Raw genomic sequence first — 24,681 nt, forward strand, 5'->3', positions numbered from 1 at the left:
TATTCTCCAGTTTCCTCCCACTAACTCCATCTCTGTGTGATCTAAACTCTGCCTAGAGATGTCTTCAGAATGTACTTATGTCATCTGTAAATTATGAGCACATGCATTCATCAGGGACAATTTTAAGGTAGACTAGAAAGGCACTTAGCCCACTGTATAGAAATTGGTTTGCTGCTGAACCACTATTTCAAAAAAGTCCTGATTTATACTGTTTGCTGATTAAATATTACCAAAAAGAGTTATTTCAATCATCATGTTGTTCACCTTAAAAATTACACAGGATTGAGAGAAAAAAGCAGGTGTTGCAATACTAGTATCAGACAAAATAGACCTCAAAATAAAGAAAGTAACAAGAGATAAAGAAGGACTTTACATAATGATAAACAAGAGGATATAACCATTATAAACATATATGCACCCAATACAGGAGCACCAATATAAGTGAAACAAATACTAACAGAATTAAAGGAGGAAATAGAATGCAATGCATTCATTTTGGGAGACTTTAAAACACCACTCACCCCAAAGGACAGATCCACCAGACAGAAAATAAGTAAGGACACAGAGGCACTGAACAACATACTAGAACAGATGGACCTAATAGACATCTATAGAACTCTGCATCCAAAAGCAACAGGATACACATTCTTCTCAAGTGCACATGGAACATTCTCCAGAATAGACCACATACTAGGCCACAAAAAGAACCTCAGTAAATTCCAAAAGACTGAAATCCTACCAGCCAACTTTTCAGACCACAAAGGTATAAAACTAGAAATAAATTATACCAAGAAAGCAAAAAGGCTCACAAACACATGGAGGCTTAACAACATGCTCCTAAATAATCAATGGATCAATGACCAAATTAAAATGGAGAACCAGCAATATATGGAAACAAATGACAACAATAACACAAAGCCCCAACTTCTGTGGGACACAGCAAAAGCACTCTTAAGAGGAAAGTATATAGCAATCCAGGAATATTTAAAGAAGGAAGAACAATCCCAAATGAATAGTCTAATGTCACAATTATTGAAATTGGAAAAAGAAGAACAAATGAGGCCTAAGGTCAGCAGACAGAGGAACATAATAAAGATTAGAGAAGAAATAAATAAAATTGAGAATAAATCAATAGAAAAAATCAATGAAACCAAGAGGTGGTTCTTCGAGAAAATAAACAAAATAGATAAGCCTTTAGCCAATCTTATTAAGAGAAAAAGAGAGTCAACACACATCAACAGAATTAGAAATGAGAAAGGAAAAATCATGACGTACCCCACAGAAATACAAAGAATTATTAGAGAATACTATGAAAACCTATATGCTAACAAGCTGGGAAACCTAGGAGAAATGGACAACTCCTTAGAAAAATACAACCTTCCAAGACTGACCCAGAAAGAAACAGAAAATCTAAACAGACCAATTACCAGCAATGAAATTGAAGCAGTAATCAAAAAACTACCCAAGAACAAAACCCCTGGGCCAGATGGATATACCTCGGAATTTTATCAGACATACAGAGAAGACATAACAACCATTCTCCTTAAAGTTTTCCAAAAAATAGAAGAGGAGGGAATACTGCCAAACTCATTCTATGAAGCCAACATCACCCTAATACCAAAACCAGGCAAAGACCCTGCCAAAAAAGAAAACTACAGACCAATATCCCTGATGAACGTAGATGCAAAAATACTCAAACAAAATACTAGCAAACTGAATTCAAAAATACATCAAGAGGATCATACACCATGACCAAGTGGGATTCATCCCAGGGATGCAAGGATGGTACAACATTCAAAAATCCATCAACATCATCCACCACATCAACAAAAAGGACAAAAACCACATGATCATCTCCATAGATGCTGAAAAAGCATTTCACAACATTCAACATCGATTCATGATAAAAACTCTCAACAAAATGGGCATAGAGGGCTAGTACCTCAACATAATAAAGGATATATATGATAAACCCACAGCCAACATCATACTGAACAGTGAGAGGCAGAAAGCTTTTCCTCTGAGATCGGGAACAAGACAGAGATGCCCACTCTCTCCACTGTTATTCAACATGGTACTGGAGGTCCTAGCCATGGCAATCAGACAAAACAAAGAAATACAAGGAATCCAGATTGGTAAAGAAGAAGTCAAACTGTCACTGTTTGCAGATGACATGATATTGTACATAAAAAACCCTAAAGACTCCACTGCAAAACTACTAGAACTAATATTGGAATTCAGCAAAGTTGCAGGATACAAAATTAACACACAGAGGCGGAGCCAAGATGGCGGCGTGAGTAGAGCAGCAGAAATCTCCTCCCAAAACCACATTTATCTATGAAAATATAACAAAGACAACTCTCCCTAAAATAGAGACCAGAGGATACAGGACAACATCCAGACCACATCCACACCTGCAAGAACCGAGCACCTCGCAAAGGAGGTAAGATACAAGCCCTGGCCTGGTGGGAGCCGAGCAACCCTCCCCCCAGCTCCCGGCGGGTGGAGAGGCATCAGCAGGGAGGGAGAAGGAAGCCAGGACTGCTGAACACCCAGCCCTAGCCATCCAGACCAGAGCGCAGACACAGTGCATGCGTGGGGTCCTGGATACTATGAAAACAGGGCAGCAGGACGGGTGAGCGGGTGCCTGAAGCCGATGCCAGAGAACAAAGAAACGGGAGTGGCCCTCTTTTTTTATTCTTTCTTTTGTTGTTGTTGTTGTTGTTTTGGTTTGAAGAGAGCTTTTTGGAAGTCTTAAAGGGCAGGGCAGGACACTTAGTCCAGAGGCAGGGAATCTGGGGATCTCTGGGCACTCTAATCCCCTGGGAAGCAGGGAGCACAGAGGCCCCTTACAGAGATAAATAGCCTCCCGGCCACTCCCCCTCCAATGGGGCTCCACCACTTTGGAACAGCAGCCTGAGCCAGGCCACGCCCACACCAACAGCAGAGATAAACTCCATACCAGCCCGGCAGGAAGCAGAAGCCCTGTCTGCGCACAGCTGCCCATCACAAGCCACTAGAGGTCGCTATTCTCCCAGGAGAGGAAGGCCACAAACCAACAAGAAGGAAAGCTCTTCCAGCTGTCACTCATACCAGCTCTGCAAACTATCTCTATCACCATGAAAAGGCAAAACTACAGGCAGACAAAGATCACAGAGACAACACCTGAGAAGGAGACAGACCGAACCAGTCTTCCTGAAAAAGAATTCAAAATAAAAATCGTGAACATGCTGACGGAGATGCAGAGAAAAATGCAAGAGCAATGGGATAAAGTCTGGAGGGAGATCACAGATGTCAGGAAGGAGATCACAGAAGTGAAACAAACCCTGGAAGGATTTATAAGCAGAATGGATAAGATGCAAGAGGCCATTGAAGGAATAGAAACCAGAGAACAGGAACGTATAGAAGCTGACATAGAGAGAGATAAAAGGATCTCCAGGAAAGAAACAATACTAAGAGAACTATGTGACCAATCCAAAGGAATAATATCTGTATTATAGGGGTACCAGAAGAAGAAGAGAGAGGAAAAAGGATAGAAAGTCTCTTTGAAGAAATAAGTGCTGAAATCCTCCCCAAACTGGGGGAGGAAATAATTGAACAGACCACGGAAATACACAGAACCCCCAACAGAAAGGATCCAAGGAGGACAACACCAAGACACATAATAATTAAAATGTCAAGGATCAAGGACAAGGAAAGAGTTTTAAAGGCAGCTAGAGAGAAAAAGGTCACCTATAAAGGAAAACCCATCAGGCTAACATCAGATTTCTCGACAGAAACCCAACAGGCCAGAAGAGAATGGCATGATGTATTTAATGCAATAAAACAGAAGAGCCTTGAACCAAGGATACTGTATACAGCACGACTATCATTTAAATATGATGGCGAGATTAAACAATTCCCAGACAAGCAAAAGCTGAGGGAATTTGCTTCCCACAAACCACCTCTACAGGGCATCTTACAGGGACTGCTCTAGATGGGAGCACTCCTAAAAAGAGCACAGAACAAAACACACAACATATGAAGAAAGAAGGAGGAGGAATAAGAAGGGAGAGAAGGAAAGAATCTCCAGACAGTGTATATAACAGCTCAATAAGCGAGCTAAGTTAGGCAGTAAGATACTAAAGAAGCTAACCTTGAACCTTTGGTAACCACGAATCTAAAGCCTGCAATGGCAATAAGTACATATCTCTCAATAGTCACCCTAAATGTAAATGGACTTAATGCACCAATCAAAAGACACAGAGTAATAGAATGGATAAAAAAGCAAGACCCATCTATATGCTGCTTACAAGAAACTCACCTCAAACCCAAAGACATGCACAAACTAAAAGTCAAGGGATGGAAAAACATATTTCAGGCAAACAACAGTGAGAAGAAAGCAGGGGTTGCAGTACTAATATCAGACAAAACAGACTTCAAAACAAAGAAAGTGACAAGAGATGAAGAAGGACACTACATAATGATAAAGGGCTCAGTCCAACGAGAGGATATAACCATTCTAAATATATATGCACCCAACACAGGAGCACCAGCATATGTGAAACAAATACTAACAGAACTAAAGAGGATAATAGACTGCAATGCATTCATTTTAGGAGACTTCAACACACCATGCACCCCAAAGGATAGATCAGCCAGGCAGAAAATAAGTAAGGACACACAGGCACTGAACAACACACTAGAACAGATGGACCTAATAGACATCTATAGAACTCTACATCGAAAAGCAACAGGATATACATTCTTCTCAAGTGCACATGGAACATTCTCCAGAATAGACCACATACTAGCTCACAAAAAGAGCCTCAGTAAATTCCAAAATACTGAAATTCTACCAACCAATTTTTCAGACCACTAAGGTATAAAACTAGAAATAAATTCTACAAAGAAAACAAAAAGGCTCACAAACACATGGAGGAATAACAACATGCTTCTAAATAATCAATGGATCAATGAACAAATCAAAATAGAGATCAAGAAATATATAGAAACAAGTGACAACAACAACACAAAGCCCCAACTTCTGTGGGACGCAGCGAAAGCAGTTTTAAGAGGAAAATATATAGCGATCCAGGCACACTTGAAGAAGAAAGAACAATCCCAAATGAATAGTCTAACATCACAATTATCAAAACTGGAAAAAGAAGAACAAATGAGGCCTAAAGTCAGCAGAAGGAGGGACATAATAAAGATCAGAGAAGAAATAAATAAAATTGAGAAGAATAAGACAATAGAAAAAAACAATGAAACCAAGAGCTGGTTCTTTGAGAAAATAAACAAAATAGATAAGCCTCTAGCCAGACTTCTTAAGAGAAAAAGAGAGTCAACACACGTCAACAGAATCAGAAACGAGAAAGGAAAAATCATGATGCACCCCACAGAAATACAAAGAATTATTAGAGAATACTTTGAAAATCTATATTCTAACAAGCTGGAAAACTTAGGAGAAATGGACAACTTCCTAGAAAAATACAACCTCCCAAGACTGACCAAGGAAGAAACACAAAAGTTAAACAAACCAATTACGAGCAAATAAATTCAAATGGTAATCAAAAAACTACCCAAGAACAAAACACTGGGGCCGGACGGATTTACCTCAGAATTTTATCAGACACACAGATAGGACATAATACCCATTCTCCTTAAAGTGTTCCAAAAAATAGAAGAGGAGGGAATACTGCCAAACTCATTCTATGAAGCCAACATCACCCTAATACCAAAACCAGGCAAAGACCCCACCAAAAAAGAAAATTACAGACCAATATCCCTGATGAATGTAGATACAAAAATACTCAATAAAATATTAGCAAACAGAATTCAACAGTATATCAAAAGGATCATACACCATGACCAAGTGGGATTCATCCCAGGGATGCAAGGATGGTACAACATTCGAAAATCCATCAACATCATCCACCACATCAACAAAAAGAAAGACAAAAACCACATGATCATCTCCATAGATGCTGAAAAAGCATTTGACAAAATTCAACATCCATTCATGATAAAAACTCTCAGCAAAAAGGGAATAGAGGGCAAGTACCTCAACATAATAAAGGCCATATATTATAAACCCACAGCCAACATCATACTGAACAACGAGAAGCTGAAAGCATTTCCTCTGAGATCGGGAACTAGACAGGGATGCCCACTCTCCCCACTGTTATTTAACATAGTACTAGAGGTCCTAGCCATGGCAATCAGACAAAACAAAGAAATACAAGGAATCCAGATTGGTAAAGAAGAAGTTAAACTGTCACTATTTGCAGATGATATGATATTGTACATAAAAAAACCCTAAAGACTCCACTCCAAAACTACTGGAGCTGATATCGGAATACAGCAAAGATGCAGGATACAAAATTAACACACAGAAATCTGTGGCTTTCCTATAAACTAACAATGAGACAATAGAAAGAGAAATCGGGAAAACAATTCCATTCACAATTGCATCAAGAAGAATAAAATACCTAGGAATAAACCTAACCAAAGTGAAAGACCTATACCCTGAAAACTATAAGACACTCTTAAGAGAAGTTAAAGAGGACACTAACAAATGGAAACTCATCCCATGCTCGTGGCTAGGATGGCCATCCTGCCCAAAGCAATATACAGATTTGATGCAATCCCTATCAAATTACCAGCAACATTCTTCAGTGAACCGGAACAAACAGTTCAAAAATTCATATGGAAACACAAAAGACCCCAAATAGCCAAAGCAATCCTGAGAAAGAAGAATAAAGTGGCAGGGATATCACTCCCCAACTTCAAGCTCTACTACAAAGCCATAGTAATCAAGACAATTTGGTACTGGTACAAGAACAGAGCCACAGACCAGTGGAACAGATTAGAGACTTCAGACATTAACCCAAACATATATGGCCAATTAATATTTGATAAAGGAGCCATGGACATACAATGGGGAAATGACAGTCTCTTCAACAGATGGTGCTGGCAAAACTGGACAGCTACATGCAAGAGAATGAAACTGGATCACTGTCTAACCCTGTATACAAAAGTAAACTCCAAATGGATCAAAGACCTGAATGTAAGTCATGAAACCATAAAACTCTTAGAAAAAAACATAGGCAAAAATCTCATGGACATAAACATGAGTGACTTCTTCATCATATCTCCCCTGTCAAGGGAAACAAAGAAAAAAATGAACAAGTGGGAGTATATCAAGCTTAAAAGCTTCTGTACAGCAAAGGACACCATCAATAGAACAAAAAGGTATCCTACAGTATGGGAGAACATATTCATAAATGACAGATCCAATAAAGGATTGACATCCAAAATATATAAAGAGTTTACATGCCTCAAGAAATAAAAAGCAAATAATCCAATTAAAAAATGGTCCGAGGAGCTGAATAGTTCTCTAAAGAAGAAATCCAGATGGCCAACAGGCACATGAAAAGATGCTCCACATCGCTAATCATCAGAGAAATGCAAATTAAAACCACAATGAGATATCACCTCATACCAGTAAGGATTGCCATCATCAAAAAGACAAAGAACAACAAATGTTGGCGAGGTTGTGGAGAAAGGGGAACCCTCCTACACTGCTGGTGGGAATGTAAACTAGTTCAATCATTGTGGAAAGCAGTATGGAGGTTCCTCAGAATGCTCAAAATAGAAATACCATTTGACGGAGGAATTCCACTTCTAGAAATTTACCCTAAGAATGCAGCACTCCAGTTTGAAAAAGACAGGTGCACCCCTATGTTTATCGCTGCACTGTTTATAATAGCCAAGATATGGAAGCAACCTAAATGTCCATCAGTAGATGAATGGATAAAGAAGGTGGTACATATACACAATGGAATATTACACAGCCATAAGAAAAAAACAGATCCTACCATTCACAAGAACATGGATGGAGCTAGAGGGTATTATGCTCAGTGAAATAAGCCAAGCGGAGAAGGGCAAGTACCAAATTATTACACTCATATGTGGAGTATAAGAACAAAGGAAAACTAAAGGAACAAAAACAGCAGCAGAATCACAGAACCCAAGAATGGACTAATAGTTACCAAAGGGGAAGGGACTCGGGATGATGGGTGGGAAGGGAGGGATAAGGGCAGGGAAAAAGAAAGAGGGCATTACATTTAGCATGTATAGTGCATGGGGAACACTGGGAGGGCTGTGCAACACAGAGAAGACAAGTAGTGATTTTACAGCATCTTACTACACAGATGGACAGTGACTGTGAAGGGGTATGTGGAGGGGCCTGGTGAATGGGGAAACCTAGTAAACATAATGTTCTTTCTGTAATTGTAGATTAATGATACCAAAATTTAAAAAAATGAAAAAAAATTACATAGGATTATATGTTATATCTCAGTTAGGCAAGGGAAAACTGATTTCAAGCTACCCATGATTTGACCACCAGTTCACAAAGTCCCTGACTATCCAATAACGTCTTCAGTGAGCAAGCTCACACCTCTGTCTCAAACCCATCAGATCTTGCTCCCATTCTTCTTTCCTTCCAATCTATGGTCATAAATAAATGCATCTTCAAGTACAGGATACACCTATTTTTTGTTGAATGCCTAACGGTACTTAAGAAACACTGCTGAGTCTTGGAATTTTATCGTTTACTAGGTAAGGATCCAGTTACCAGTTGGGAGGTCTTTGTGTTCATGACAGCACCTATTACACTCTACCAGGGGTATTTTCCCCTTATTCCACTCACTTCCTGTTTGCTTTGCAATCACAATTTTTACATAGTTGTAGGAATAATTTTAGTCAATAAGGAAAATATTTAACAGTAATTTTTTAAATTTTAAAACTCCAGTTATCAGGTATATAAATATAACCTCATCATTCAGTGTCAGTGGAGAGGAAGACAGCACTCAGCAGCTGTGCAGGGCCTTGGTCCCAACGGCTGCAGGCCTCCATTCTTGCCCAGGGTGCGCCTCCTTGATTATGTCCCCCACTGATTTGATTCATATTCATTCACTCAACAAATACTTACAGACTCTCAAGGATGCTTAGATAGGAGGCAGAGATATTTTTCAGGGATACCTGGGCACTTGCCCTGTTTTTCCACTGCCACTCCTCACACTGACAGTATTAGTTTTCCACTGTTTATTAATAACTTACCACAAAATTAGTAGCTTAAGACAACACTCATTTATCACTGTGTAATTCTGTAGGTTCAAAATCTAGCATGGTATAGCTGAGTTGTCCCTTATGATATGATAAGGCTAAAATGAAGGCGTTGGCTAAACTGAGTTCTCACTGGAAAAGTTTGAGGAAAAATCCAATTCCAAAATCATTCTTTTTATTAATAGAATTTAGTTATATGCTCAATTTTGTTATATACTCATTATGAAACTGAGTTTCTGTCTTCTGGCTGGCTCCTAGCTGGGGGCTCCTCTCTGCTCTGAGAAGCTGTCAAAATTCCTTGCCACATGGCCTCTCTATCTTTAAGTGATAATGGTGTGTCAAATCCTTCTCATGCGTCAAATCTCTGATTTCCTCTGCAACCAGATGGAGACAACTTTCAGTTTTCAAAGGATTGGTGATTAGGTAAGGCCCTTACAAATAATCTCCTTAAGGTGACGTGTAGCATTTTGTAAAAGCTCATCAAGGAAATAAAATTCATCATATTCACAGTCCTGGAAATTCATGGTACTTATATGTGAAAAAAGGGGACAGAAAATTTTGAAGGTTGTCCTCACCATTGTCTTTCTGATGCTGAGTTTGGTTTAAGAGCAGGAGAAATTGATATTGTAAATATAAAGAGAAACATGTAGATTATTAGCATAAATTCATGTGGAATGGAGCTTCTCAAATTCAAATTCCTATGTTAGGCCAAAAATGTTATCAAACACTATGCACTACTTTTAGGGTCTCAATAAGCCATAGGAAGTGACACTAGAAAGTGACATACATATCATGTAAGGACCTCAGTTTTCATAAAATTTTATTTACATGGATAATTAAATCAGGATCTTAATTTACTTCAGGGTGGAGTCCCAGTAGTTTTTTCAGACAGTGTCCAGGACATAAATGTTATTTTAATTAGTAACAAAAGTGAGGACAGAGACGCTATGAAGACAGATATGCTTCTTGTTTTCATGGAGCTTACAGTCTTGTGGGCAATAGATAAGAAAATTGATGATAAGGAGACAGTGTGCTGACCATATCTCAGGTAAAAGGAGCAATATGTGCAATTGTCCAAGGAAAGTAAAAGGGTGTAGAGAATTAGAGGAACTAAGAGTATCTCAATATGATTGGCAGGTGGGGTAGGAGGGGGCACAGTGGCCAAGAGGTGAGGTGGAGAAGCAGGTAAGGGACAGGTCCTGAAGATCCAAGTACACTGCATGGAGATAAATTATCCTGAAACTAATTGGGAGCCCAGCAATTCTATGTATAGGAATTTACCCCAAGGTGAGAATAAATCATTAAAGATTTATGGACTAGGATATTTACTACCACATAACATTTAAACCATCCATGTTTCTGTCCCCATGGAAATAAACTGTACTCATCAAAAGGGGATTGATAAAAATAACTGATGGAGTTGGCAGTCCTAAAAATTATGATATATAGTCTGTATTCCTTGATATAGAATAATGCTGTATTAAAAATAACAGTATGAAAGAGGATTTGGAGGAGCAAGAGACACAGCATTTACTTAGTACTCACCGAACACCAGACTAAGCTCAGCCCTTAACAAATATTACTGCATTCAGCCCTCTTAACAATGCAGTGAAAGTAAAAACCGCAATTGCTCCTATTTTACAAATGAGGAAATTAAAGAATAAGCATATAGATAACCTGCCTAAGTCCATACATTTGTTTGATAACAGACGAAGAATTAGGACTCAGACAGAGGCAGCTTGAATCCAATCTATGTTTCTAACTTGAAATCTGAAAAGTCATGAAACACAAGGAAGAGAGGCAGAGAGGGGGGAAGGAGGAGAAGGATAGAGAAAAGCTAGAAAGAGAGGAAGAGAGATAAAACCAAAGAAGAAGAGTGATCACTCAACAGTCTTAAGAATAATTATCTCTGACTTGCAAGATTTTAGGTAACTTTTTCTTTCCTCTGTGTATTTTTCTGTTTGAATTTTTACAGAAAGCAATTTGGTATTTTTAAATTAATTGACTTTTTAAAAGACCAAATTTAGGTTTATAGATAAGCTGAACAAAAACTATGGAACTCTATTCTTTCACACATTTTGTCTATTATTAAAATTTTGCATTAGTATGATATATGTCTTACAAGTGATGAGCCAATGTTGATACACTATTATTAACTAAAATTCCATTGTTTCCATTAGTGTTCACTCTTTGTGTTGCACATTCTGAGGGTTTTGACAAATGAAAAATGACATGTATTTATCATTATAATATCATACAGAATAATTTCACTGCCCTGAAATTCAAAATGGATTTTGAGAGGATTTACCGTAAGTGTACAACAGACTATTTTATTCCAGCTTGCTTAAATCTAGTCCTGTGTCTCATATAGGGGTATGCTTTCATTTTGCAGAAAAAGATGCCCTATGTAAGTTGTTTCTCTCCCTGCCTTGTTTAGACTCAAGCTCTGGCTTTACTTCTATGGTATCACATCTTCTCCTTCTAACTTCCATGGATACTGGTTAACTGTGAGTTCAGTGAATTGTAGTCTTTTCTGATGGGCAAATTAAGCACAGTAAGAGCAAAGCTCTACAGTGTCCAAAATCTTGACAGGGATGTCTGCATGAATGGACAGACTTTCTGTAGGCCTTAGAGAAGAATTAAAACTCAATGAAAATACCAATTGTCACAACAGTTACTTTTAAGTGCACAGCACTGGAGCAACATTCTGATTCATGGTTGAAGGAATCTTGACACATGTAGGAATCATTGAAGCATTTCCTTGTTTGTCTGATTTATTAGATATATTTAAAGGAGGAAGAAATATAATTCTCTCTACTCATAGTTACATATGTTACTGGTTCCTTGTATTTGGATACTATTTTTATAGTGTTATTATTTATGACATTTTCTTAGTGCAAAATATTAAGATATTTATCAGAATTTTCTTCATCATAAAAACATTGATTTTTTTTTGCTTTTCCATTGAATATCAGTGGAATTTTAAAATGTTTCTGCATCCATAGAACAATTTACCACAGCTTTAGACTTTATGAACTAGAATTTGATACATAGTTACTATTTTTTGTCTGTTTTGAAGTAATCTCTTGGTATTTTCTTTTTACGTTATGGGTGATTGAGGACATAACCAAAGTAATTGTGGAATTGGCTCATACATACAATAATTCAGACAGATTATCCAAGTAAAAAAAATATATGCCTTGGAAGCAAATTTCTCACTTTAGGTAAGTGAAAAACTGAGGATTACAATGTATTGAAGTTATTGGAGGTTTTGTAAAATTCGTGCACTGCAATTCAAATGGAAAAGGCAATCATAGGATGGGCATCTAATTAATAAAGCAAGAGAACATATAATCACTTCTAAAAAAATTATTATGATACCCAATCCTAAGATTTTTTTTTTACCCAATAGCTATAAACTTCATTGATGTATCATATATTAATAGTAATATATTTGCTATTAATTGAGGCTTTTAAAAGAAGAAAAAAAGAATTAGAAGCAGATAAAGGGGTGTGGTAAATTTGCCTATAAATTTGAACTGAAAAACAATTTTCCTAAATATGGACTCTTGAAATACCACTGGCCACTTTTGATACGCCTATTCAGCTGTATCCCAATTACTTCCAGACCCATAATTAAGCTCACAATTATGTCCTAAACTAAAGACGTCTCTACCCAATTGCCTATGAAACACCATTTCCACACTGATCCCCAATAGGACTTGAGACTAAGCAAGATCTAAACCCACCTTTTCATCTGTCTGCCTTTATTCATCCAGATTTTTACCTCTTTCTGCATTTGTTTTCTTGGTGTGGCATACTAGCGTTAACCCATTTGTCCAGGCTGGAAACATAGAAGTCATCCTGTGTCCCTCCTTTTCCTTTGCTCCTCTGTCCATCCATCTGGCTATGAAATCACCACAATGCTGTATTTACAACCTCTCCCCGGGCTGCCCTGCTTCACAACCTGTCAGTCACTGCCCGCTCCCGAACTACCTGCTCTCCTCTACCAGTCATCATTTCAGTCTGCATAGTCCCATTGTGCTGTTTCCCCACAGGTACTCTTCCATAGATTTTCTTAAAAACCCTTTAATGATTCCTCCCATAGGCTGATAAAGATCACATCCCTTTGAACAGAAAGTCTCTTGTAATCAGTTCCCACTGCCTCTCTCCCCAAGGCTATCACAATGCCCTCTGCACCAGCCATATGAAACTGCCTGCCTGCTCAGAGCATATTCCATTGTGTAATGCTTCTGAGACTTTGTGTAGGTCATTTTCCTTTTCCAAAAGATCCTTTCACTTGCTTTTTGTCCAATGAACTAGCCATTAAACAAGTCTCAGACACCATGCCCTCTGGAAAACCTCCCTAACTCTTCAGTGTGAGTTGATCTTGGTGCACACACAAGTAGGAAGCACTGATCAACTGGGATGTAACAGCCTGTTCACCATGAGCTATGTGATGGCAGAGACCATGTCTCTCCCGGCCCCACCACCAGGAATTCCTGTTGCCACAGAGGTTTTAGCTTGAGGCACAGGTTTAACAATTGTATTATGAGAGTATGAAATATTTTCCAGACCCAGATTTTGAAGAACTTTGAATATCATAGTAAGAAGTTTTGTTCTATAGACGTAACTCTGAAGCAGAAAAGGGGCATGATAAAATCTGTGTGTTAGAAAAGTTGGGTAGAGTAATGGATGGACTAAAGATGGGGTGTATTTATTGTGTAGGCAGAAATGTCTAAAGACACAATTATGGATTTACTGGGGGATTAGATTGAAAATGGGATATAATTCAAGTAATGATTTATGTCAGGGCTGAATTACCTTCTGAGTACACAGTAAGAAAAAAAGTAAGAACTCTTTATTATACCCATGACATATCTTACCCAGTACTGTAATTCTTATAACAGATATTTGGCAGAAAAGCATGATTACCACACTTTATATTAATTGAACAGATAAGGAACATAAAGATTTATTCCTAAAATATTTGTAAACATTTAATAAATATCTGTTGAGTTGATGAATGTATCCCCAGTACCTAATATGACAGGATCAATCACAAATTTATAGAAACCAAGTTGTAGTTGTTTATGTTTAAGTCCTTGGAGCAATATATTCCACAGTTTGACACTACATATGGAAATTTTCTTAAACTCCCCTAATTTAGGGCATTATGATAGTTACACAGTATTCTAGGAGTTGGTGAAGCTGTCCATGAAGAAGAATATTTTAAAACATAATTTTCTCTAATTTAGTGAAAGAAGATTGCTGTTTTCAATTATGAATTGTCACATTATTTCTCCCAGAATTTCTTTAACTTCATCTCAGATTTTTTTAGATATGAATTGTAATTTTTTCATATATATGCATTGAAAAGATGAAATCTAAACAAATTTCAGATAATCCCTTGGTGTCTTCGAACATTTCATAACACAACCAAATTAAAAGACCATCCTGTGTTATGTTACAAAATTCAAGCTTCCAAAATAGTAATTATGGCACATACTTCCTTCAGGAAATGAATGAAAATAAAGTAGAAGTTGAGCAAAGTCAATAAAATTTTGCTGCCTCGCAATATCCAACTATTTGTCAGAGCATATTTTAAATCCATAAGATTTTTTTCTGGGAACTAAGTATAATTAGATATGTTTTATTTAGTTCATACATTTCATATAAAAGAATGAAAGACTTTCACAAAACTGTAAACTTGAACATAAAATTATTATTATCCTCATTATCTTCATTTAAGAGCAAAATAGATTGTGTTGAGGAAGGAAAGGCTAAGATGACACATTAAAAATAAAATAAGGCAAAAAAGAAATAATTCTCCTAAATTACATAACCTATGAGTAAATATACTAGGAATAGGGTAACTGCATTTCAAGGGGTCAGCACTGAACCTGTTTTACCCCATGATGGGTTGTTTACGGCAATCAATATTGCCACTCATTTTTGATGATCTTCTGTGTCCTCTGTGACTCATATTAAATGCATCAACATGGTTGATTTTTAATTTAGCCTTGTTAAAGTAATTTAGTTCAACCTTCATTGAGGAAATGCAGTTATTTGCAATGACAGTGAATGCTATTTGGCCTCTTAGGGCAAATGGGACTGTCAGGCTTGTTGTCAAGTTTCGAGCTGACATAGTCAAGGAGCTAGTGAAGAGGGAGAATGGTTGGGTCCAGCTTTTAGCGGCAATGAGTGGTGGGGGGCAGGGGATCATCACTGCTTTTTAGTTTACTTTTTTTATCATCTGTTTTTGAGTTTCCATTTTTCTCTTTATCACTTAGGGTTTCAATCTCAGTTATTTTTTACTTCCCTATTCTGTAGCAACCATCCCAAATTATGTCAACCTATATTTCATGTTTAGTACATGAATGCCCTCATCCTAATTCAAGCTTTTGTCATTTTATGATTGTGCAATTTCAGTGACATCGTAACTCCCTCACCTTTAGTTCTTATGTGAGCAAAACCATCATATAGGTAATTGCTATGTTAATCTTTAAAAAGCCTCCTTTCTAATCAGATCTCCCCCTAGATTTTTAGTACCTTACCTGATTTACAAACTAATGTCCAAAATTCTTTGCCTAGTACTCATGCTTTTTCATAATTTCTCAAGCTTTTTATTCTTCCTTTACCCAGGCAAGTCTTCCCCTTTCTCTTCATACTACCCCTTTACCCAGAACGTCCTCTCAATTTATTTTAATTCTTTACTCCCAGCCATTTTTAGGATAGAGCTCCAAGACCAGTTCCCCACATTGACTTTTTTACTGGCCATTTCACTCTGTTGGAAACCCAATGTAGTTCTGTTTCTCTATCACTAGTTTGGCCCTTATACATATTTCCCTGAATTATTAGTTGGTGTTTTGAGACCCATTATTTAATGACAGGGACTTTACTTTCTCCTAAACTATGTTCATGCAGGCATTTGGGACTTATTTACTATATCTATCATGAATTTCCATTGGCTATTCATAATATGGATACATAAAAGAAAATAATTCTCTGTGCTACAAAAATCAATCCATATTTTCTTGAACTAAAAGAACAGAGGTATGTGTGTATGGGTGCATGCACATGCCCACAGACTGTTGTATAAAGGCAATTTAAAATTTAAACTATTGCAGGACATTACTGCTAAACTTTACAGAAGTTGGACATTGTTTAGTTGTTCGTCTGCCACTCCTCACCCAAATATAAACTCCACAATATAAATATAAATTTATGAACTCCAGAAGAACAAATATCTTGCTTCTCTTGTTTACCATTATATCCTTAGTCTCTAGAACAGAGCTCCGAATCTGGTAAACATTTAATAAATATCTGTTGAGTTGATGAATGTATCCCCAGTACTTAGCAGAGAGCATGCTGTTTAGTAAGCAATCAAGAAATAGTAAATGGATAACATAATAAATGACAAACATTAAGGAATAGCACAATAAGGTCAATGTTAGAACAGGTGTCAAATATTTTGAATATCCTTTTAAAGAACCCTTAGCATAAAATTTGGAGCTAACAATTGACTTAAGACACTGCAACTTAAAACAAACACTAAGACCCATTAGGGCATCGGAAGTCAGATGACAACATGCTGCGCTTCACCTTCCGTAGATCAACTAGGTCTGGCTTGGGTTCAAAGTAACTAGTTGGGTTGAAAGCCAGGAAAGGAAAGGTGGAGACAGTCTTCGGTGGTGATAGCAGGAAATTTAGAAAACGAGTCAGCAGGCAGGACCTATTAATAATTTGCAGGCCTGAGTGAAAAATGAAAATGCTGGGTTCCTTGTTCAAAAACAAACACGAAGAAACAAAATTAGAAAAGTGCCATTAACAGTAATAGAATAGAAAACCTGCTCTCTGCGGTTTCTCTCTTGCTGTGGATATGCTGCTTAACGTCCCCCTTGCTCACCATGGGAATACTCGTCTGGAAAGTGCCGACCCATGCAAGTGCTCGGGGACCCCACTTGTGCCCTGACAGGAGCGCAGCCCCCAGGGGCCGGGACCCCCTTCCCGCCGCTGCAGCCCAGGGCACTGGACCATGGGGCCTCTATGTACTGGAGACTCTGCACCAGGACGCGCTGGGTTCTTGCACCCAGAGGATGAGTGACAGGATCATTACTGCTAAGTTACCAGCCGGCGCAGGGCTGCTGCTATCGTTTCTGCCTGGAAACACAGCCGAGCTGTGCTCCTGGCCCCAGGCCACCCCAGGTCCTTGACCAGACCCCAGAAAGGTCAAAGGGGGATGGGGAAATGAGAGTCCCTCCAGGGTGCCACCCCAGGCAAGGGCAACAGCAGTGATGGGGCAGGTGCGGGAAGAGGGCCCAGCATGCCAAGGGGCAGAGGACAACGAGCTGGGGGCTGGCCAGAACCCATCCTGAGAAGACCCATGTGAGCCAGCCTCCAAGTCTCCTGTTAACTTCACTTACAAGATATAAACCTACAGATAAAATTCTTAAAAATTCCAAGACTGGAGAGCAAAGCACTAAGCCCCAGTAGTGGGGCCTTCCTGAAGGTATGTGACCATGCTGGTCACAGGACCCTGAAGCCACCCTGAGTGTTGTCCGAGAGAGACAGAGCCAGGGACTAGGGCTCCCTGCTCCGCCAGGGCAGTTAGTGGGGCACAGGGGTTCCATCCCGTGGGCAACCCACAGCACTGAAATGTATCTAACTGTACTAATCTCTGTGTAGAGGTATAACAAGGTGCTGTGGTTTCTCTTGCAAATGAATTTTGCTGTAGTTTCTATAAGCTGATGATTGCAAGAGAAAAGGAATAGAAGCTGGAAAGAGCAAAGCTTTGGTTGTAGAGATTTAAAATAAAAATAATGAAGAAAATGAAAGAAGAGAGAAGAGCAAAGACAGAGTCTCCACTGAGAATATTAGTACTTATCTGGCTTTCCAAGATGCTGTATTTTATTCAGATCTATATAACTAGGTAGAGTGATGCATAGCTACTTGTAAGAGGAGAAATCTCTAAAATGAGAAGACATCCTTAATATTTGCTGAGTGAAGTCTGTAGGCTAGGAACTTTATTATCACTATATTTGTTTTTCATACATACACAATTTAAAGCAGACATTACCCTCATTTTTCATATAAAGAAATAGAGTTCAACAGTTATTCTAGGTTAATTGTTCTGGTCAAGGGCATGTAGCAAATAAGTGGAATGGCAGGAGAGGAGGTGGGGCAGAACAAAATGCAGTTTGTATTTAACAGAGTTTCCTCAACAAGCACATAAAAGTTGCCTAGTCAGAAGAAAATATAAAGAACAAATAGAATGAATAATAATCATTTATTTCTACTGGGGAAGTCAGGTTTATGAAGAAACAAAGCAGGTAATATTCAAACTCATTTAATAGACTGCTATTATATTATCTATTATTTCTTTTCCTTTTCCTCACAAATTGCTGAGTAGAATATTTTGGGAAGAAAATAAATCTAGTTTAGACCAATGTATTTCACCTTATATAGTTACATATGCCAAATGAAGGCACTGCCCATAGCAGGAAGTAGAGGTAGAGCTGATTTTATTTTTCTTTGCAAATGTATTCCACACCTATATTTTTAAAAATTCTAAAAAGCGCATAATAGGGAATTCTGAAAGTGTCTTAATTTATAATTTACTTTGTTGTATTTTCCCCAAAGAGTTTGTACTCTTTTTAAATATTTGATTAGCATTCCTTTAACTCCTGAGTTTTTCTAACTAAAGTTATTTAGAGATCTTTAGAATGTGTGTGTGTGTAAAATGCAGGGATGTTTACTTTAATAATTCTGCTCAAATTTTAGAGTATTTTAATTCTATTTTTTAAGAAGAAAACAAGTTATTTTGTGAAGCTCCTCCTCAGTTACAATTCTGAAGAGATGGCATGTTGGTCTATTAAAGCAAAGCTGGTTGAAGATACACATATATATTATATTTATCTGAGCTGAAATTAATTCAAAATATTTAAAAATTAATTTCAAAATACTTAAAAATCTGTAGTTTGCTTACAACTCCAAATGGAGGACTTAGAAGAAAATAACATTTTTGCAAATAAAATCTCAGTATACTTTACAAAATTCTAGGAAAAAAGTCTTAAAAATATTTCAAGGTTACTGGGGCAAATGGGCAAAACATTTTATCTCAGTTATTTGTTTACATATAAACACATTTTTAAAATCCTAATTCTAAGGATTAGAATTTTAGCATATTTTTATTAACAACACCAATGGAAATTCAATATTCTTCACATTTGTGAGAAAAAGCATATCATCATCAATAAGCTAGTATTCATCTATAAACTAAATTTGGGGATGTTTAGCACTCATGTTACCAATTTGCCAGACTAGTACTAGGTATGGTGCTGTGATTCAATATTAGTCCTAAAAACATTAATTTGATTCATTTCTTAGGCACAACAATAACAAAAGACATCTAAGAAGCTGGAGTTGTGTTCATGTAACAGTTATTAATTACAGTCCCTATAATTTAAGTGATACTGAATGATAGCTTTAAACCAACTATCTGCTGTCTCTTACTCAAAGCATATCATCAGAGTCCTGAATAAACAGCCGTGATGGAAGAATCCCTGTGGCAGAAATTAAGAAATAAAGCACAGGAAGGATTAACCTCCAGCCTCCCATGCTTTTATCTCTAGCTTGCCTCAAAACCAAAGAGAGAATGCCTAACCATTAAAAAAGATTAAAGGTGTTAATTAGACTAAGAGATAGAAACCTATCACCCTTATGTCAGGCAGACCACACTAAATCTTCTAATGGATTAAAATGCATGTTCACTCCCTCTCTCTCTTTCTCTCTCTCTCTCTCTCTCTCTCACACACACACACACACACACACAGGAAGTATTTTGTCTACTGAAATTCCATTAGTGATGGTCTCAAATGTAAATTTGTGAACAATTTTTGTTGAAACGGATTAAAAATTTTGGACAATATTTGTATAAGTACGGTCATTACCGCTATTCCTATCAAACACTCAGTATGAAAATAAAACCATAGGGGGTTTACCAGAGTAGCCAAACTTCCTAATAATGAAATTCAGAATTGCCAGTTTTCAAATCTCCTTTAACTGAGCCCATTATGAAGTTGATAACAGATTAAGTAGAGATTCTTTTATTTTTCTTTCCAGACAAAGAATATGCTTGTCACCTATATAAAGTACCTGACATCTTAAGATGGATTTGAAGTTTTTCAATGTTAATTGTCAGAAGGGAAAACTATTGTCCAAGAGAGTATTTGCCTTTAAATAATTCACTTTGTCTCTTTATATTTTATCATTTTAAAATATACACATTTTCATTTTTAAAATATAAGGGAAAACACACATGTATTCTATATAGCATACAAATATATGCTTATAACGTTAATGTGCTTACACACATGTATGTATATGTACACACATACATAAATTACATATATACACATGTCCTATGCATATTCATCTGTGTATATATGTGTGAATGTACATGTATGTTTGTGTACACACAGAATCAAATGTATATATACACACACACTATTTCAGGTTCTATTACACAAAGATATGCTCTTTTACTCTCTTTCAAATGTTAAATAGTTTCATATCACCATACTGTTAAGGTGATGTGAAAGATAATGAGACTAGGAATGAAAGTAAGTTATATGAAATAAGAACATTTAAAAACTTTTTTAGACAATTGCTAAAGGAAACATTGAAAACATACTTTGAAGAAACACTTTACACATATTAGTAAGAGCTAATAAAGGACCCAAGTGAAAATTTTATATAAAGACATGGTACATGCATTCCATATATATGTGTATGTGTGCTGCTCCCTTAGGAGGCAGCGATCACGCGAGGTGGGCTAATGTCCCCTCCTGTCCATTCAGCCCCAGTCAGGGGTCCTAGGCCTGATTTTCAGCAGAATGCCCAAACTGGCCACAGGTCTGGATGTCAGCGTGCCATTCGCAGATGTCCCTGGTTGTGAGTACATAGATGAGCACAGTATCTTTGATCTAAAGCTACCTCTGTACTATCCCTGGTTTGTTGATGCACAGTGCTGAGGTGGGAAGCTGAGTTACAACTAGCTGGTACAGATCATCCCTACAAGCACTCTAGTGACCCCCTGGTGACACAGCCCTAACCACAGAGCAATTCCTGGAAACCTCGCTCACGGCTCACCTACCATGGCCTGTGTCACTGGCAGCTGTAAAGGAAGGGGAATAGCGTCTTTTTCCAAAACAACCTCTTTGGCACAATGACTAAGCACTTGTACACTCTGGTCACCAATCAGGGCTGTTAGAGGAGAAGCGAGTGGAGTGCGGAAGCTTGAGTGGATGGAGATAGTTGCTCTAGTGACATTGCCTGGGTCTGTGGGCTGGAGCAGAAGGTGGGAGGTGCTCTCCAGACAGGCAGCAGCCGGTAGACCAGGGTTACCTGATTGCCTTGTCCCTGCAGCAGAACAGTCACGGGCATGTCGGTTCTTAGCGACCTGGAGCCGGCCCAGGCACTTCAGCAAGAGGAGAACCTGCAGCAAGGAGCAGTCTGGCTGCGCCAACACCCGCGTCCCCGCGGGCAGAGAGCCACAGGGGGCACCCAGCTGCGGAGCGTCAGCAGAGGCCGAAACAAGGGTGAGACTGTCCTCCGGGAGCCCTGCCCAGGGCTGAGCTGCTGTGCCTCTTCTTTTAGAGGCTGTGACTATTTTAGTTGCTCCCCCGCACAACCCCTGAAATGTGCTGGCTAAGTGATGCGCTGTTGGGGATCCAAGCAGGCAGTAAGTCAGACTAGGTAATGTCCTTGCCCTCACGTGTTGCTGCCTTCCCTTTCTCCCAGCCATACAGGGTAACACTGGGGATGCTGGTGTAAGGATTTCTGATTCCTAACTCCCGTTCCCCAGAATAGGCACACTGACATACAGATCCCAGCAACGCTGTGCAGTCCCTGCCTAGAAAGCATCTCCCAAAATTCTCTCCCCTAACTGGCTGGGTCCTTGTGGCTCCAATTGCTTCAGGAGTTGATTTGGGTTTCTATCTCCATAATTTATAATGCTTTCCTAGGGATCTGGAAATACAACTTTTTTCCTGGAGATGAAAAAGATGTATGTGTATATATATACATATATACACACATACAGTTTAGTTTACCTTATATATACATATATATACATATATATAAGCAATATATAATTACATATCTTAATATTCATTTATTTTCAAGCAAGTGACTGAAAATTTCACTGGAAGAAACATGTTTCCACTTTATTCATTAGTTAATTACTAAATTTTTTTTTACTGAAGTATCATTGATACACAATCTTATATTGGTTTCAAATACACAACACAGTGGTTCAACAGTTACCCTATTATTAAATCCTCACCCCAACTAGTGCGGTTAATAGCTGTTGACATTGAAAGATGTTACAGAATCATTAACTTTATTCTCCATGCTGCACTACTAGCCCCATGACCACCTTACATTATGATTGAGAATTTTTGTGCCCCTTTATCCCCATCCACTCACCCCAAATCTCCCCCATGATAACCACTAGGGACTTCTCAGTGTGTTTACCCATTAATATCTAAAGCATTGTTTACTGATAATAAAATATAATAAACTTACAGCTTGTGATTTATTATTAAAAGCTTTCTCCTTTTTGTCAACTTGTACTGTATATCAAACTCTCCTACAAAATAGCAAATTCCAAGTTACTTGACCAAGCAAACAAAGTTATTACTCAAATTACTTCAAAAAGAAGTTAAATTTTTATTTTTTCACTTTTCTATATAACATAAAATAATACTACTAATTGGGTTCTTTTATATAAGTCCCTGTATAGTAATTAGTTTATTATCATGGTAATTCTAACTTGAACATTTACTCTTTCTCATTACAAAAGGCTCAGAATAATACTAGATCATATCAAATGCTTAGAACAATAGCAAAACAACATAGCACAAGTGTAGCCAGCTTTTTTTCAGTATCTTTACATAATCAAAATATTTTGGCTTATTGGTTGAATGTTTGTTTCTGATATAAAAATATGTCCTTTTGAAATAAATGAATATTCTCACTGGTATTTGGATTTTAAGAAGCTGAAAGGAATTGCGGAGAACCTTGGGTATTCCACCTCTGCCCCAAAAAAGATGCATAACCATGGGAAAATTAATTAACCCGCAGTGGTAATACAAATGCAGTATTCTTTTATTATTTCTTATCACTGATCTTCCACACTACTCCACAGAAAATTATTGGGTAAGTATGAAAATGTTAACATTTCCTACATAGATTTTAAAGGAAAGGAGTACTTAGTCTAGGGATAATTATTATGACAGGAATGCAAAACAAATGAAAATGGAGGCATTATAAACATTCCAAACTCAAAGCCTACATAATGCTAATAGAACTTTTAAAAGTACTAGGAAACGTCAAAGTAGCAGAATATAAAAATCAATAGCATCCCATGTTTAAGGTCGCAGGGGAAGAATACTCTTGTTCACTGCTAATTCAATTGCAAATTTTAACCACATGTTTGAAGAAAAAGCCTTAAAAATAATTTGCCTTTAACTCAGGACTTTTATGGCTAGAAATTTATTTGAAGTTATTATTATGAATACACCTAAAGATGTACACTAACATCTAGGAGGCCCAGATATTCATCAGAGTGCTGCTTATAATGTCAGAAGTATAGGAACAAACCAGATACTCAATAACAGTGATGGTTAAAAAATTATAATGTATGCATACAAGTAAACATAGGCAACTATTTATAATTATGCTGTATAAGTAGTCCATGGTGTATGCTATGGAAAAATGATGATAGTCTTTTATCCAGTGATGTAAAAATAAATTATAAAATAATATGGCCCATGTAATCCTATTTTTGTTTATGGAAACTTGAGTACACATGCTTTATACCAGAATGCTAATAGTAGTGATCACTTTGTAGTGAAATTTTATTCTCCTGTGGTGATTTTAATCTCTTTCTTATTTATTTGTATTTCTAAATTTCTATAACCTAGTTAATAAAATAATAAAAACAATGAGAGCAAACACAGAATGCTTACTCTATCTAGGTTTAAGTTATCTCATTTACCCTTCACAACATCTCTAGGCAATAAGTACCATTCCTATCATCTTTTTATAGGTGAAGGCAACAAAGGCACAGAGAAACATGACAGTTCACTCGGCCTTACACAGCTAGTCAATAGCAGAACTGAAATTCTCACTGAGCTTGTCTGGTTCTAGATCCTAAGCTCTTGAATCCTATATTGTTTCATGCCATAATACATGCAACCAAGAAGAAAAGGCTCAGTATAAAAAAGGAACACCAAATACCAGTATAATGATATATGTTAGACAATTTTGCTAAAAAAAAGACAAGATATTATGATTTAGTTACTAATTTGATTCATCATTTTGAAACTAGTTTAAAAATATAGATCACGTCCCTTATTTGAACTTAAATGATCAAAAAATTTTTACCTAATTACCTAAAACAGTTCTCTGCTGCCATGTCATAGCAGGGTATGGTGCACTCAACAAGGTGACCAGTGAATTAGAATTGCTGTAAGCTGAAAAATAATTACCATGAATTTA

The sequence above is a fragment of the Manis javanica genome, chromosome 2 (assembly GCF_040802235.1).
Source record: "Manis javanica isolate MJ-LG chromosome 2, MJ_LKY, whole genome shotgun sequence".
NCBI lineage: Eukaryota > Metazoa > Chordata > Mammalia > Pholidota > Manidae > Manis > Manis javanica.